Consider the following 14,684-nt stretch of genomic DNA (forward strand, 5'->3'; position numbering starts at 1 on the left):
CTCTGAACAAGTGTTACTGTTTTCTGCACAAAAGCGATTCTGCCAAGCAATGTGAACACTTCTGCTTCCCAGGCACAGAGAAGGTGCTAGCAGGGAATTCTCTGCCTGCCTTTCCCCAGTGCTCTGCAAGCTCTCCAGGACAACATAAAATGTGGGGCTCTGTGCTTTCTTTCGTTCTGAACAAGTGTTACTGTTTTCTGCACAAAAGCGATTCTGCCAAGCAATGTGAACACTTCTGCTTCCCAGGCACAGAGAAGGTGCTAGCAGGGAATTCTCTGCCTGCCTTTCCCCAGTGCTCTGCAAGCTCTCCAGGACAACATAAAATCTGGGGCTCTGTGCTTTCTTTCGTTCTGAACAAGTGATAGTGTTTTCTGTACAAAAGCGATTCTGCGAAGCAATGTGAACACTTCTGCTTCCCAGGCACAGAGAAGGTGCTAGCAGGGAATTCTCTGCCTGCCGTTCCCCAGTGCTCTGCAAGCTCTCCAGGACAACATAAAATCTGGGGCTCTGTGCTTTCTTTCGTTCTGAACAAGTGTTAGTGTTGTCTGCACAAAAGCGATTCTGCCAAGCAATGTGAACACTTCTGCTTCCCAGGCACAGAGAAGGTGCTAGCAGGGAATTCTCTGCCTGCCCTTCCCCATTGCTCTGCAAGCTCTCCAGGACAACATAAAATCTGGGGCTCTGTGCTTTCTTTCGTTCTGAACAAGTGTTAGTGTTTTCTGCACAAGAGCGATTCTGCCAAGCAATGTGAACACTTCTGCTTCCCAGGCACAGAGAAGGTGCTAGCAGGGAATTCTCTGCCTGCCGTTCCCCAGTGCTCTGCACACTTTCCTGGACAACATAAAATGTGGGGCTCTGTGCTTTCTTTCGTTCTGAACAAGTGTTACTGTTTTCTGCACAAAAGCGATTCTGCCAAGCAATGTGAACAGGCACAGAGAAGGTGCTAGCAGGGAATTCTCTGCCTGCCTTTCCCCAGTGCTCTGCAAGCTCTCCAGGACAACATAAAATGTGGGGCTCTGTGCTTTCTTTCGTTCTGAACAAGTGTTACTGTTTTCTGCACAAAAGCGATTCTGCCAAGCAATGTGAACACTTCTGCTTCCCAGGCACAGAGAAGGTGCTAGCAGGGAATTCTCTGCCTGGCTTTCCCCAGTGCACTGCAAGCTCTCCAGGACAACATAAAATCTGGGGCTCTGTGCTTTCTTTCGTTCTGAACAAGTGTTACTGTTTTCTGCACAAAAGCGATTCTGCCAAGCAATGTGAACACTTCTGCTTCCCAGGCACAGAGAAGGTGCTAGCAGGGAATTCTCTGCCTGCCGTTCCCCAGTGCTCTGCAAGCTCTCCAGGACAACATAAAATCTGGGGCTCTGTGCTTTCTTTCGCTCTGAACAAGTGTTACTGTTTTCTGCACAAAAGCGATTCTGCGAAGCAATGTGAACACTTCTGCTTCCCAGGCACAGAGAAGGTGCTAGCAGGGAATTCTCTGCCTGCCGTTCCCCAGTGCTCTGCAAGCTTTCCTGGACAACATAAAATCTGGGGCTCTGTGCTTTCTTTCGTTCTGAACAAGTGTTAGTGTTTTCTGCACAAAAGCGATTCTGCCAAGCAATGTGAACACTTCTGCTTCTCAGGCACAGAGAAGGTGCTAGCAGGGAATTCTCTGCCTGCCTTTCCCCAGTGCTCTGCAAGCTCTCCAGGACAACATAAAATCTGGGGCTCTGTGCTTTCTTTCCTTCTGAACAAGTGTTACTGTTTTCTGCACAAAAGCGATTCTGCCAAGCAATGTGAACACTTCTGCTTCCCAGGCACAGAGAAGGTGCTAGCAGGGAATTCTCTGCCTGGCTTTCCCCAGTGCTCTGCAAGCTCTCCAGGACAACATAAAATCTGGGGCTCTGTGCTTTCTTTCGTTCTGAATAAGTGTTAGTGTTTTCTGTACAAAAGCGATTCTGCGAAGCAATGTGAACACTTCTGCTTCCCAGGCACAGAGAAGGTGCTAGCAGGGAATTCTCTGCCTGCCTTTCCCCAGTGCTCTGCAAGCTCTCCAGGACAACATAAAATGTGGGGCTCTGTGCTTTCTTTCGTTCTGAACAAGTGTTACTGTTTTCTGCACAAAAGCGATTCTGCCAAGCAATGTGAACACTTCTGCTTCCCAGGCACAGAGAAGGTGCTAGCAGGGAATTCTCTGCCTGGCTTTCCCCAGTGCTCTGCAAGCTCTCCAGGACAACATAAAATCTGGGGCTCTGTGCTTTCTTTCCTTCTGAACAAGTGTTACTGTTTTCTGCACAAAAGCGATTTTGCGAAGCAATGTGAACAATTCTGCTTCCCAGGCACAGAGAAGGTGCTAGCAGGGAATTCTCTGCCTGCCTTTCCCCAGTGCTCTGCAAGCTCTCCAGGACAACATAAAATGTGGGGCTCTGTGCTTTCTTTTGTTCTGAAGAAGTGTTACTGTTTTCTGCACAAAAGCGATTCTGCGAAGCAATGTGAACACTTCTGCTTCCCAGGCACAGAGAAGGTGCTAGCAGGGAATTCTCTGCCTGCCCTTCCCCATTGCTCTGCAAGCTCTCCAGGACAACATAAAATCTGGGGCTCTGTGCTTTCTTTCCTTCTGAACAAGTGTTAGTGTTGTCTGCACAAAAGCGATTCTGCGAAGCAATGTGAACACTTCTGCTTCCCAGGCACAGAGAAGGTGCTAGCAGGGAATTCTCTGCCTGCCTTTCCCCAGTGCTCTGCAAGCTCTCCAGGACAACATAAAATCTGGGACTCTGTGCTTTCTTTCGCTCTGAACAAGTGTTACTGTTTTCTGCACAAAAGCGATTCTGCCAAGCAATGTGAACACTTCTGCTTCCCAGGCACAGAGAAGGTGCTAGCAGGGAATTCTCTGCCTGCCGTTCCCCAGTGCTCTGCAAGCTTTCCTGGACAACATAAAATCTGGGGCTCTGTGCTTTCTTTCGTTCTGAACAAGTGTTAGTGTTTTCTGCACAAAAGCGATTCTGCCAAGCAATGTGAACAGGCACAGAGAAGGTGCTAGCAGGGAATTCTCTGCCTGCCTTTCCCCAGTGCTCTGCACACTTTCCTGGACAACATAAAATGTGGGGCTCTGTGCTTTCTTTCGTTCTGAACAAGTGTTACTGTTTTCTGCACAAAAGCGATTCTGCCAAGCAATGTGAACAGGCACAGAGAAGGTGCTAGCAGGGAATTCTCTGCCTGCCTTTCCCCAGTGCTCTGCAAGCTCTCCAGGACAACATAAAATCTGGGGCTCTGTGCTTTCTTTCGTTCTGAACAAGTGTTAGTGTTTTCTGCACAAAAGCGATTCTGCCAAGCAATGTGAACACTTCTGCTTCCCAGGCACAGAGAAGGTGCTAGCAGGGAATTCTCTGCCTGCCGTTCCCCAGTGCTCTGCACACTTTCCTGGACAACATAAAATCTGGGGCTCTGTGCTTTCTTTCGTTCTGAACAAGTGTTACTGTTTTCTGCACAAAAGCGATTCTGCCAAGCAATGTGAACAGGCACAGAGAAGGTGCTAGCAGGGAATTCTCTGCCTGCCTTTCCCCAGTGCTCTGCAAGCTCTCCAGGACAACATAAAATGTGGGGCTCTGTGCTTTCTTTCGTTCTGAACAAGTGTTACTGTTTTCTGCACAAAAGCGATTCTGCGAAGCAATGTGAACACTTCTGCTTCCCAGGCACAGAGAAGGTGCTAGCAGGGAATTCTCTGCCTGCCTTTCCCCAGTGCTCTGCAAGCTCTCCAGGACAACATAAAATCTGGGGCTCTGTGCTTTCTTTCGTTCTGAACAAGTGTTAGTGTTTTCTGCACAAGAGCGATTCTGCCAAGCAATGTGAACACTTCTGCTTCCCAGGCACAGAGAAGGTGCTAGCAGGGAATTCTCTGCCTGCCTTTCCCCAGTGCTCTGCACACTTTCCTGGACAACATAAAATGTGGGGCTCTGTGCTTTCTTTCGTTCTGAACAAGTGTTACTGTTTTCTGTACAAAAGCGATTCTGCCAAGCAATGTGAACAGGCACAGAGAAGGTGCTAGCAGGGAATTATCTGCCTGCCTTTCCCCAGTGCTCTGCAAGCTCTCCAGGACAACATAAAATCTGGGGCTCTGTGCTTTCTTTCCTTCTGAACAAGTGTTACTGTTTTCTGCACAAAAGCGATTCTGCCAAGCAATGTGAACACTTCTGCTTCCCAGGCACAGAGAAGGTGCTAGCAGGGAATTCTCTGCCTGCCTTTCCCCAGTGCTCTGCAAGCTCTCCAGGACAACATAAAATCTGGGGCTCTGTGCTTTCTTTCCTTCTGAACAAGTGTTACTGTTTTCTGCACAAAAGCGATTCTGCGAAGCAATGTGAACACTTCTGCTTCCCAGGCACAGAGAAGGTGCTAGCAGGGAATTCTCTGCCTGCCTTTCCCCAGTGCTCTGCAAGCTCTCCAGGACAACATAAAATGTGGGGCTCTGTGCTTTCTTTTGTTCTGAAGAAGTGTTACTGTTTTCTGCACAAAAGCGATTCTGCCAAGCAATGTGAACACTTCTGCTTCCCAGGCACAGAGAAGGTGCTAGCAGGGAATTCTCTGCCTGGCTTTCCCCAGTGCACTGCAAGCTCTCCAGGACAACATAAAATCTGGGGCTCTGTGCTTTCTTTCGTTCTGAACAAGTGTTACTGTTTTCTGCACAAAAGCGATTCTGCCAAGCAATGTGAACACTTCTGCTTCCCAGGCACAGAGAAGGTGCTAGCAGGGAATTCTCTGCCTGCCGTTCCCCAGTGCTCTGCAAGCTCTCCAGGACAACATAAAATCTGGGGCTCTGTGCTTTCTTTCGCTCTGAACAAGTGTTACTGTTTTCTGCACAAAAGCGATTCTGCGAAGCAATGTGAACACTTCTGCTTCCCAGGCACAGAGAAGGTGCTAGCAGGGAATTCTCTGCCTGCCGTTCCCCAGTGCTCTGCAAGCTTTCCTGGACAACATAAAATCTGGGGCTCTGTGCTTTCTTTCGTTCTGAACAAGTGTTAGTGTTTTCTGCACAAAAGCGATTCTGCCAAGCAATGTGAACACTTCTGCTTCTCAGGCACAGAGAAGGTGCTAGCAGGGAATTATCTGCCTGCCTTTCCCCAGTGCTCTGCAAGCTCTCCAGGACAACATAAAATCTGGGGCTCTGTGCTTTCTTTCCTTCTGAACAAGTGTTACTGTTTTCTGCACAAAAGCGATTCTGCCAAGCAATGTGAACACTTCTGCTTCCCAGGCACAGAGAAGGTGCTAGCAGGGAATTCTCTGCCTGGCTTTCCCCAGTGCTCTGCAAGCTCTCCAGGACAACATAAAATGTGGGGCTCTGTGCTTTCTTTCGTTCTGAATAAGTGTTAGTGTTTTCTGTACAAAAGCGATTCTGCGAAGCAATGTGAACACTTCTGCTTCCCAGGCACAGAGAAGGTGCTAGCAGGGAATTCTCTGCCTGCCTTTCCCCAGTGCTCTGCAAGCTCTCCAGGACAACATAAAATGTGGGGCTCTGTGCTTTCTTTCGTTCTGAACAAGTGTTACTGTTTTCTGCACAAAAGCGATTCTGCCAAGCAATGTGAACACTTCTGCTTCCCAGGCACAGAGAAGGTGCTAGCAGGGAATTCTCTGCCTGGCTTTCCCCAGTGCTCTGCAAGCTCTCCAGGACAACATAAAATCTGGGGCTCTGTGCTTTCTTTCCTTCTGAACAAGTGTTACTGTTTTCTGCACAAAAGCGATTCTGCCAAGCAATGTGAACACTTCTTCTTCCCAGGCACAGAGAAGGTGCTAGCAGGGAATTCTCTGCCTGCCTTTCCCCAGTGCTCTGCAAGCTCTCCAGGACAACATAAAATGTGGGGCTCTGTGCTTTCTTTTGTTCTGAAGAAGTGTTACTGTTTTCTGCACAAAAGCGATTCTGCGAAGCAATGTGAACACTTCTGCTTCCCAGGCACAGAGAAGGTGCTAGCAGGGAATTCTCTGCCTGCCCTTCCCCATTGCTCTGCAAGCTCTCCAGGACAACATAAAATCTGGGGCTCTGTGCTTTCTTTCCTTCTGAACAAGTGTTAGTGTTGTCTGCACAAAAGCGATTCTGCGAAGCAATGTGAACACTTCTGCTTCCCAGGCACAGAGAAGGTGCTAGCAGGGAATTCTCTGCCTGCCTTTCCCCAGTGCTCTGCAAGCTCTCCAGGACAACATAAAATCTGGGGCTCTGTGCTTTCTTTCGCTCTGAACAAGTGTTACTGTTTTCTGCACAAAAGCGATTCTGCCAAGCAATGTGAACACTTCTGCTTCCCAGGCACAGAGAAGGTGCTAGCAGGGAATTCTCTGCCTGCCGTTCCCCAGTGCTCTGCAAGCTTTCCTGGACAACATAAAATCTGGGGCTCTGTGCTTTCTTTCGTTCTGAACAAGTGTTAGTGTTTTCTGCACAAAAGCGATTCTGCCAAGCAATGTGAACAGGCACAGAGAAGGTGCTAGCAGGGAATTCTCTGCCTGCCTTTCCCCAGTGCTCTGCAAGCTCTCCAGGACAACATAAAATGTGGGGCTCTGTGCTTTCTTTCGTTCTGAACAAGTGTTACTGTTTTCTGCACAAAAGCGATTCTGCCAAGCAATGTGAACACTTCTGCTTCCCAGGCACAGAGAAGGTGCTAGCAGGGAATTCTCTGCCTGCCTTTCCCCAGTGCTCTGCACACTTTCCTGGACAACATAAAATGTGGGGCTCTGTGCTTTCTTTCGTTCTGAACAAGTGTTACTGTTTTCTGCACAAAAGCGATTCTGCCAAGCAATGTGAACAGGCACAGAGAAGGTGCTAGCAGGGAATTCTCTGCCTGCCTTTCCCCAGTGCTCTGCAAGCTCTCCAGGACAACATAAAATCTGGGGCTCTGTGCTTTCTTTCGTTCTGAACAAGTGTTAGTGTTTTCTGCACAAAAGCGATTCTGCCAAGCAATGTGAACACTTCTGCTTCCCAGGCACAGAGAAGGTGCTAGCAGGGAATTCTCTGCCTGCCGTTCCCCAGTGCTCTGCACACTTTCCTGGACAACATAAAATGTGGGGCTCTGTGCTTTCTTTCGTTCTGAACAAGTGTTACTGTTTTCTGCACAAAAGCGATTCTGCCAAGCAATGTGAACAGGCACAGAGAAGGTGCTAGCAGGGAATTCTCTGCCTGCCTTTCCCCAGTGCTCTGCAAGCTCTCCAGGACAACATAAAATGTGGGGCTCTGTGCTTTCTTTCGTTCTGAACAAGTGTTACTGTTTTCTGTACAAAAGCGATTCTGCGAAGCAATGTGAACACTTCTGCTTCCCAGGCACAGAGAAGGTGCTAGCAGGGAATTCTCTGCCTGCCTTTCCCCAGTGCTCTGCAAGCTCTCCAGGACAACATAAAATCTGGGGCTCTGTGCTTTCTTTCGTTCTGAACAAGTGTTACTGTTTTCTGCACAAAAGCGATTCTGCCAAGCAATGTGAACACTTCTGCTTCCCAGGCACAGAGAAGGTGCTAGCAGGGAATTCTCTGCCTGCCTTTCCCCAGTGCTCTGCAAGCTCTCCAGGACAACATAAAATCTGGGGCTCTGTGCTTTCTTTCGTTCTGAATAAGTGTTAGTGTTTTCTGTACAAAAGCGATTCTGCGAAGCAATGTGAACACTTCTGCTTCCCAGGCACAGAGAAGGTGCTAGCAGGGAATTCTCTGCCTGCCTTTCCCCAGTGCTCTGCAAGCTCTCCAGGACAACATAAAATGTGGGGCTCTGTGCTTTCTTTCGTTCTGAACAAGTGTTACTGTTTTCTGCACAAAAGCGATTCTGCCAAGCAATGTGAACACTTCTGCTTCCCAGGCACAGAGAAGGTGCTAGCAGGGAATTCTCTGCCTGCCTTTCCCCAGTGCTCTGCAAGCTCTCCAGGACAACATAAAATCTGGGGCTCTGTGCTTTCTTTTGTTCTGAAGAAGTGTTACTGTTTTCTGCACAAAAGCGATTCTGCGAAGCAATGTGAACACTTCTGCTTCCCAGGCACAGAGAAGGTGCTAGCAGGGAATTCTCTGCCTGCCCTTCCCCATTGCTCTGCAAGCTCTCCAGGACAACATAAAATCTGGGGCTCTGTGCTTTCTTTCCTTCTGAACAAGTGTTAGTGTTGTCTGCACAAAAGCGATTCTGCGAAGCAATGTGAACACTTCTGCTTCCCAGGCACAGAGAAGGTGCTAGCAGGGAATTCTCTGCCTGCCTTTCCCCAGTGCTCTGCAAGCTCTCCAGGACAACATAAAATCTGGGGCTCTGTGCTTTCTTTCGCTCTGAACAAGTGTTACTGTTTTCTGCACAAAAGCGATTCTGCCAAGCAATGTGAACACTTCTGCTTCCCAGGCACAGAGAAGGTGCTAGCAGGGAATTCTCTGCCTGCCGTTCCCCAGTGCTCTGCAAGCTTTCCTGGACAACATAAAATCTGGGGCTCTGTGCTTTCTTTCGTTCTGAACAAGTGTTAGTGTTTTCTGCACAAAAGCGATTCTGCCAAGCAATGTGAACAGGCACAGAGAAGGTGCTAGCAGGGAATTCTCTGCCTGCCTTTCCCCAGTGCTCTGAAAGCTCTCCAGGACAACATAAAATCTGGGGCTCTGTGCTTTCTTTCGTTCTGAACAAGTGTTAGTGTTTTCTGCACAAAAGCGATTCTGCCAAGCAATGTGAACACTTCTGCTTCCCAGGCACAGAGAAGGTGCTAGCAGGGAATTCTCTGCCTGCCGTTCCCCAGTGCTCTGCACACTTTCCTGGACAACATAAAATGTGGGGCTCTGTGCTTTCTTTCGTTCTGAACAAGTGTTACTGTTTTCTGCACAAAAGCGATTCTGCCAAGCAATGTGAACAGGCACAGAGAAGGTGCTAGCAGGGAATTCTCTGCCTGCCTTTCCCCAGTGCTCTGCAAGCTCTCCAGGACAACATAAAATGTGGGGCTCTGTGCTTTCTTTCGTTCTGAACAAGTGTTACTGTTTTCTGCACAAAAGCGATTCTGCCAAGCAATGTGAACACTTCTGCTTCCCAGGCACAGAGAAGGTGCTAGCAGGGAATTCTCTGCCTGCCTTTCCCCAGTGCTCTGCAAGCTCTCCAGGACAACATAAAATCTGGGGCTCTGTGCTTTCTTTCCTTCTGAACAAGTGTTACTGTTTTCTGCACAAAAGCGATTCTGCGAAGCAATGTGAACACTTCTGCTTCCCAGGCACAGAGAAGGTGCTAGCAGGGAATTCTCTGCCTGCCTTTCCCCAGTGCTCTGCAAGCTCTCCAGGACAACATAAAATGTGGGGCTCTGTGCTTTCTTTCGTTCTGAACAAGTGTTACTGTTTTCTGCACAAAAGCGATTCTGCCAAGCAATGTGAACACTTCTGCTTCCCAGGCACAGAGAAGGTGCTAGCAGGGAATTCTCTGCCTGCCTTTCCCCAGTGCACTGCAAGCTCTCCAGGACAACATAAAATCTGGGGCTCTGTGCTTTCTTTCCTTCTGAACAAGTGTTACTGTTTTCTGCACAAAAGCGATTCTGCCAAGCAATGTGAACAGGCACAGAGAAGGTGCTAGCAGGGAATTCTCTGCCTGCCTTTCCCCAGTGCTCTGCAAGCTCTCCAGGACAACAGCAAATCTGGGGCTCTGTGCTTTCTTTCCTTCTGAACAAGTGTTACTGTTTTCTGCACAAAAGCGATTCTGCCAAGCAATGTGAACACTTCTGCTTCCCAGGCACAGAGAAGGTGCTAGCAGGGAATTCTCTGCCTGCCTTTCCCCAGTGCTCTGCAAGCTCTCCAGGACAACATAAAATCTGGGGCTCTGTGCTTTCTTTCGTTCTGAACAAGTGTTAGTGTTTTCTGTACAAAAGCGATTCTGCGAAGCAATGTGAACACTTCTGCTTCTCAGGCACAGAGAAGGTGCTAGCAGGGAATTCTCTGCCTGCCTTTCCCCAGTGCTCTGCAAGCTCTCCAGGACAACATAAAATCTGGGGCTCTGTGCTTTCTTTCCTTCTGAACAAGTGTTACTGTTTTCTGCACAAAAGCGATTCTGCCAAGCAATGTGAACACTTCTGCTTCCCAGGCACAGAGAAGGTGCTAGCAGGGAATTCTCTGCCTGCCTTTCCCCAGTGCTCTGCAAGCTCTCCAGGACAACATAAAATCTGGGGCTCTGTGCTTTCTTTTGTTCTGAAGAAGTGTTACTGTTTTCTGTACAAAAGCGATTCTGCGAAGCAATGTGAACACTTCTGCTTCCCAGGCACAGAGAAGGTGCTAGCAGGGAATTCTCTGCCTGCCTTTCCCCAGTGCTCTGCAAGCTCTCCAGGACAACATAAAATCTGGGGCTCTGTGCTTTCTTTCGTTCTGAACAAGTGTTACTGTTTTCTGCACAAAAGCGATTCTGCCAAGCAATGTGAACACTTCTGCTTCCCAGGCACAGAGAAGGTGCTAGCAGGGAATTCTCTGCCTGCCTTTCCCCAGTGCTCTGCAAGCTCTCCAGGACAACATAAAATCTGGGGCTCTGTGCTTTCTTTCGTTCTGAACAAGTGTTACTGTTTTCTGCACAAAAGCGATTCTGCCAAGCAATGTGAACACTTCTGCTTCCCAGGCACAGAGAAGGTGCTAGCAGGGAATTCTCTGCCTGCCTTTCCCCAGTGTTCTGCAAGCTCTCCAGGACAACATAAAATCTGGGGCTCTGTGCTTTCTTTCGTTCTGAACAAGTGTTACTGTTTTCTGCACAAAAGCGATTCTGCCAAGCAATGTGAACACTTCTGCTTCCCAGGCACAGAGAAGGTGCTAGCAGGGAATTCTCTGCCTGCCTTTCCCCAGTGCTCTGCAAGCTCTCCAGGACAACATAAAATCTGGGGCTCTGTGCTTTCTTTCGTTCTGAATAAGTGTTAGTGTTTTCTGTACAAAAGCGATTTTGCGAAGCAATGTGAACACTTCTGCTTCCCAGGCACAAAGAAGGTGCTAGCAGGGAATTCTCTGCCTGCCTTTCCCCAGTGCTCTGCAAGCTCTCCAGGACAACATAAAATCTGGGGCTCTGTGCTTTCTTTCCTTCTGAACAAGTGTTACTGTTTTCTGCACAAAAGCGATTCTGCCAAGCAATGTGAACACTTCTGCTTCCCAGGCACCGAGAAGGTGCTAGCAGGGAATTCTCTGCCTGCCCTTCCCCATTGCCTGCAAGCTCTCCAGGACAACATAAAATCTGGGGCTCTGTGCTTTCTTTCGTTCTGAACAAGTGTTAGTGTTGTCTGCACAAAAGCGATTCTGCGAAGCAATGTGAACACTTCTGCTTCCCAGGCACAGAGAAGGTGCTAGCAGGGAATTCTCTGCCTGCCTTTCCCCAGTGCTCTGCAAGCTCTCCAGGACAACATAAAATCTGGGGCTCTGTGCTTTCTTTCGTTCTGAAGAAGTGTTACTGTTTTCTGCACAAAAGCGATTCTGTGAAGCAATGTGAACACTTCTGCTTCCCAGGCACAGAGAAGGTGCTAGCAGGGAATTCTCTGCCTGCCTTTCCCCAGTGCTCTGCAAGCTCTCCAGGACAACATAAAATCTGGGGCTCTGTGCTTTCTTTCGTTCTGAACAAGTGTTAGTGTTTTCTGCACAAAAGCGATTCTGCCAAGCAATGTGAACAGGCACAGAGAAGGTGCTAGCAGGGAATTCTCTGCCTGCCTTTCCCCAGTGCTCTGCAAGCTCTCCAGGACAACAGCAAATCTGGGGCTCTGTGCTTTCTTTCCTTCTGAACAAGTGTTACTGTTTTCTGCACAAAAGCGATTCTGCCAAGCAATGTGAACACTTCTGCTTCCCAGGCACAGAGAAGGTGCTAGCAGGGAATTCTCTGCCTGCCTTTCCCCAGTGCTCTGCAAGCTCTCCAGGACAACATAAAATCTGGGGCTCTGTGCTTTCTTTCGTTCTGAACAAGTGTTAGTGTTTTCTGTACAAAAGCGATTCTGCGAAGCAATGTGAACACTTCTGCTTCTCAGGCACAGAGAAGGTGCTAGCAGGGAATTCTCTGCCTGCCTTTCCCCAGTGCTCTGAAAGCTCTCCAGGACAACATAAAATCTGGGGCTCTGTGCTTTCTTTCGTTCTGAACAAGTGTTAGTGTTTTCTGCACAAAAGCGATTCTGCCAAGCAATGTGAACACTTCTGCTTCCCAGGCACAGAGAAGGTGCTAGCAGGGAATTCTCTGCCTGCCGTTCCCCAGTGCTCTGCACACTTTCCTGGACAACATAAAATGTGGGGCTCTGTGCTTTCTTTCGTTCTGAACAAGTGTTACTGTTTTCTGCACAAAAGCGATTCTGCCAAGCAATGTGAACAGGCACAGAGAAGGTGCTAGCACGGAATTCTCTGCCTGCCTTTCCCCAGTGCTCTGCAAGCTCTCCAGGACAACATAAAATGTGGGGCTCTGTGCTTTCTTTCGTTCTGAACAAGTGTTACTGTTTTCTGCACAAAAGCGATTCTGCCAAGCAATGTGAACACTTCTGCTTCCCAGGCACAGAGAAGGTGCTAGCAGGGAATTCTCTGCCTGCCTTTCCCCAGTGCTCTGCAAGCTCTCCAGGACAACATAAAATCTGGGGCTCTGTGCTTTCTTTCCTTCTGAACAAGTGTTACTGTTTTCTGCACAAAAGCGATTCTGCGAAGCAATGTGAACACTTCTGCTTCCCAGGCACAGAGAAGGTGCTAGCAGGGAATTCTCTGCCTGCCTTTCCCCAGTGCTCTGCAAGCTCTCCAGGACAACATAAAATGTGGGGCTCTGTGCTTTCTTTCGTTCTGAACAAGTGTTACTGTTTTCTGCACAAAAGCGATTCTGCCAAGCAATGTGAACAGGCACAGAGAAGGTGCTAGCAGGGAATTCTCTGCCTGCCTTTCCCCAGTGCTCTGCAAGCTCTCCAGGACAACAGCAAATCTGGGGCTCTGTGCTTTCTTTCCTTCTGAACAAGTGTTACTGTTTTCTGCACAAAAGCGATTCTGCCAAGCAATGTGAACACTTCTGCTTCCCAGGCACAGAGAAGGTGCTAGCAGGGAATTCTCTGCCTGCCTTTCCCCAGTGCTCTGCAAGCTCTCCAGGACAACATAAAATCTGGGGCTCTGTGCTTTCTTTCGTTCTGAACAAGTGTTAGTGTTTTCTGTACAAAAGCGATTCTGCGAAGCAATGTGAACACTTCTGCTTCTCAGGCACAGAGAAGGTGCTAGCAGGGAATTCTCTGCCTGCCTTTCCCCAGTGCTCTGCAAGCTCTCCAGGACAACATAAAATCTGGGGCTCTGTGCTTTCTTTCCTTCTGAACAAGTGTTACTGTTTTCTGCACAAAAGCGATTCTGCCAAGCAATGTGAACACTTCTGCTTCCCAGGCACAGAGAAGGTGCTAGCAGGGAATTCTCTGCCTGCCTTTCCCCAGTGCTCTGCAAGCTCTCCAGGACAACATAAAATCTGGGGCTCTGTGCTTTCTTTCGTTCTGAACAAGTGTTACTGTTTTCTGCACAAAAGCGATTCTGCCAAGCAATGTGAACACTTCTGCTTCCCAGGCACAGAGAAGGTGCTAGCAGGGAATTCTCTGCCTGCCTTTCCCCAGTGCTCTGCAAGCTCTCCAGGACAACATAAAATCTGGGGCTCTGTGCTTTCTTTCGTTCTGAACAAGTGTTACTGTTTTCTGCACAAAAGCGATTCTGCCAAGCAATGTGAACACTTCTGCTTCCCAGGCACAGAGAAGGTGCTAGCAGGGAATTCTCTGCCTGCCTTTCCCCAGTGCTCTGCAAGCTCTCCAGGACAACATAAAATCTGGGGCTCTGTGCTTTCTTTCGTTCTGAATAAGTGTTAGTGTTTTCTGTACAAAAGCGATTTTGCGAAGCAATGTGAACACTTCTGCTTCCCAGGCACAAAGAAGGTGCTAGCAGGGAATTCTCTGCCTGCCTTTCCCCAGTGCTCTGCAAGCTCTCCAGGACAACATAAAATCTGGGGCTCTGTGCTTTCTTTCCTTCTGAACAAGTGTTACTGTTTTCTGCACAAAAGCGATTCTGCCAAGCAATGTGAACACTTCTGCTTCCCAGGCACCGAGAAGGTGCTAGCAGGGAATTCTCTGCCTGCCCTTCCCCATTGCCTGCAAGCTCTCCAGGACAACATAAAATCTGGGGCTCTGTGCTTTCTTTCGTTCTGAACAAGTGTTAGTGTTGTCTGCACAAAAGCGATTCTGCGAAGCAATGTGAACACTTCTGCTTCCCAGGCACAGAGAAGGTGCTAGCAGGGAATTCTCTGCCTGCCTTTCCCCAGTGCTCTGCAAGCTCTCCAGGACAACATAAAATCTGGGGCTCTGTGCTTTCTTTCGTTCTGAAGAAGTGTTACTGTTTTCTGCACAAAAGCGATTCTGTGAAGCAATGTGAACACTTCTGCTTCCCAGGCACAGAGAAGGTGCTAGCAGGGAATTCTCTGCCTGCCTTTCCCCAGTGCTCTGCAAGCTCTCCAGGACAACATAAAATCTGGGGCTCTGTGCTTTCTTTCGTTCTGAACAAGTGTTAGTGTTTTCTGCACAAAAGCGATTCTGCCAAGCAATGTGAACAGGCACAGAGAAGGTGCTAGCAGGGAATTCTCTGCCTGCCTTTCCCCAGTGCTCTGCAAGCTCTCCAGGACAACAGCAAATCTGGGGCTCTGTGCTTTCTTTCCTTCTGAACAAGTGTTACTGTTTTCTGCACAAAAGCGATTCTGCCAAGCAATGTGAACACTTCTGCTTCCCAGGCACAGAGAAGGTGCTAGC

This window comes from Strix uralensis, chromosome 3 (genome assembly GCF_047716275.1).
Source record: "Strix uralensis isolate ZFMK-TIS-50842 chromosome 3, bStrUra1, whole genome shotgun sequence".
Classification (NCBI taxonomy): domain Eukaryota; kingdom Metazoa; phylum Chordata; class Aves; order Strigiformes; family Strigidae; genus Strix; species Strix uralensis.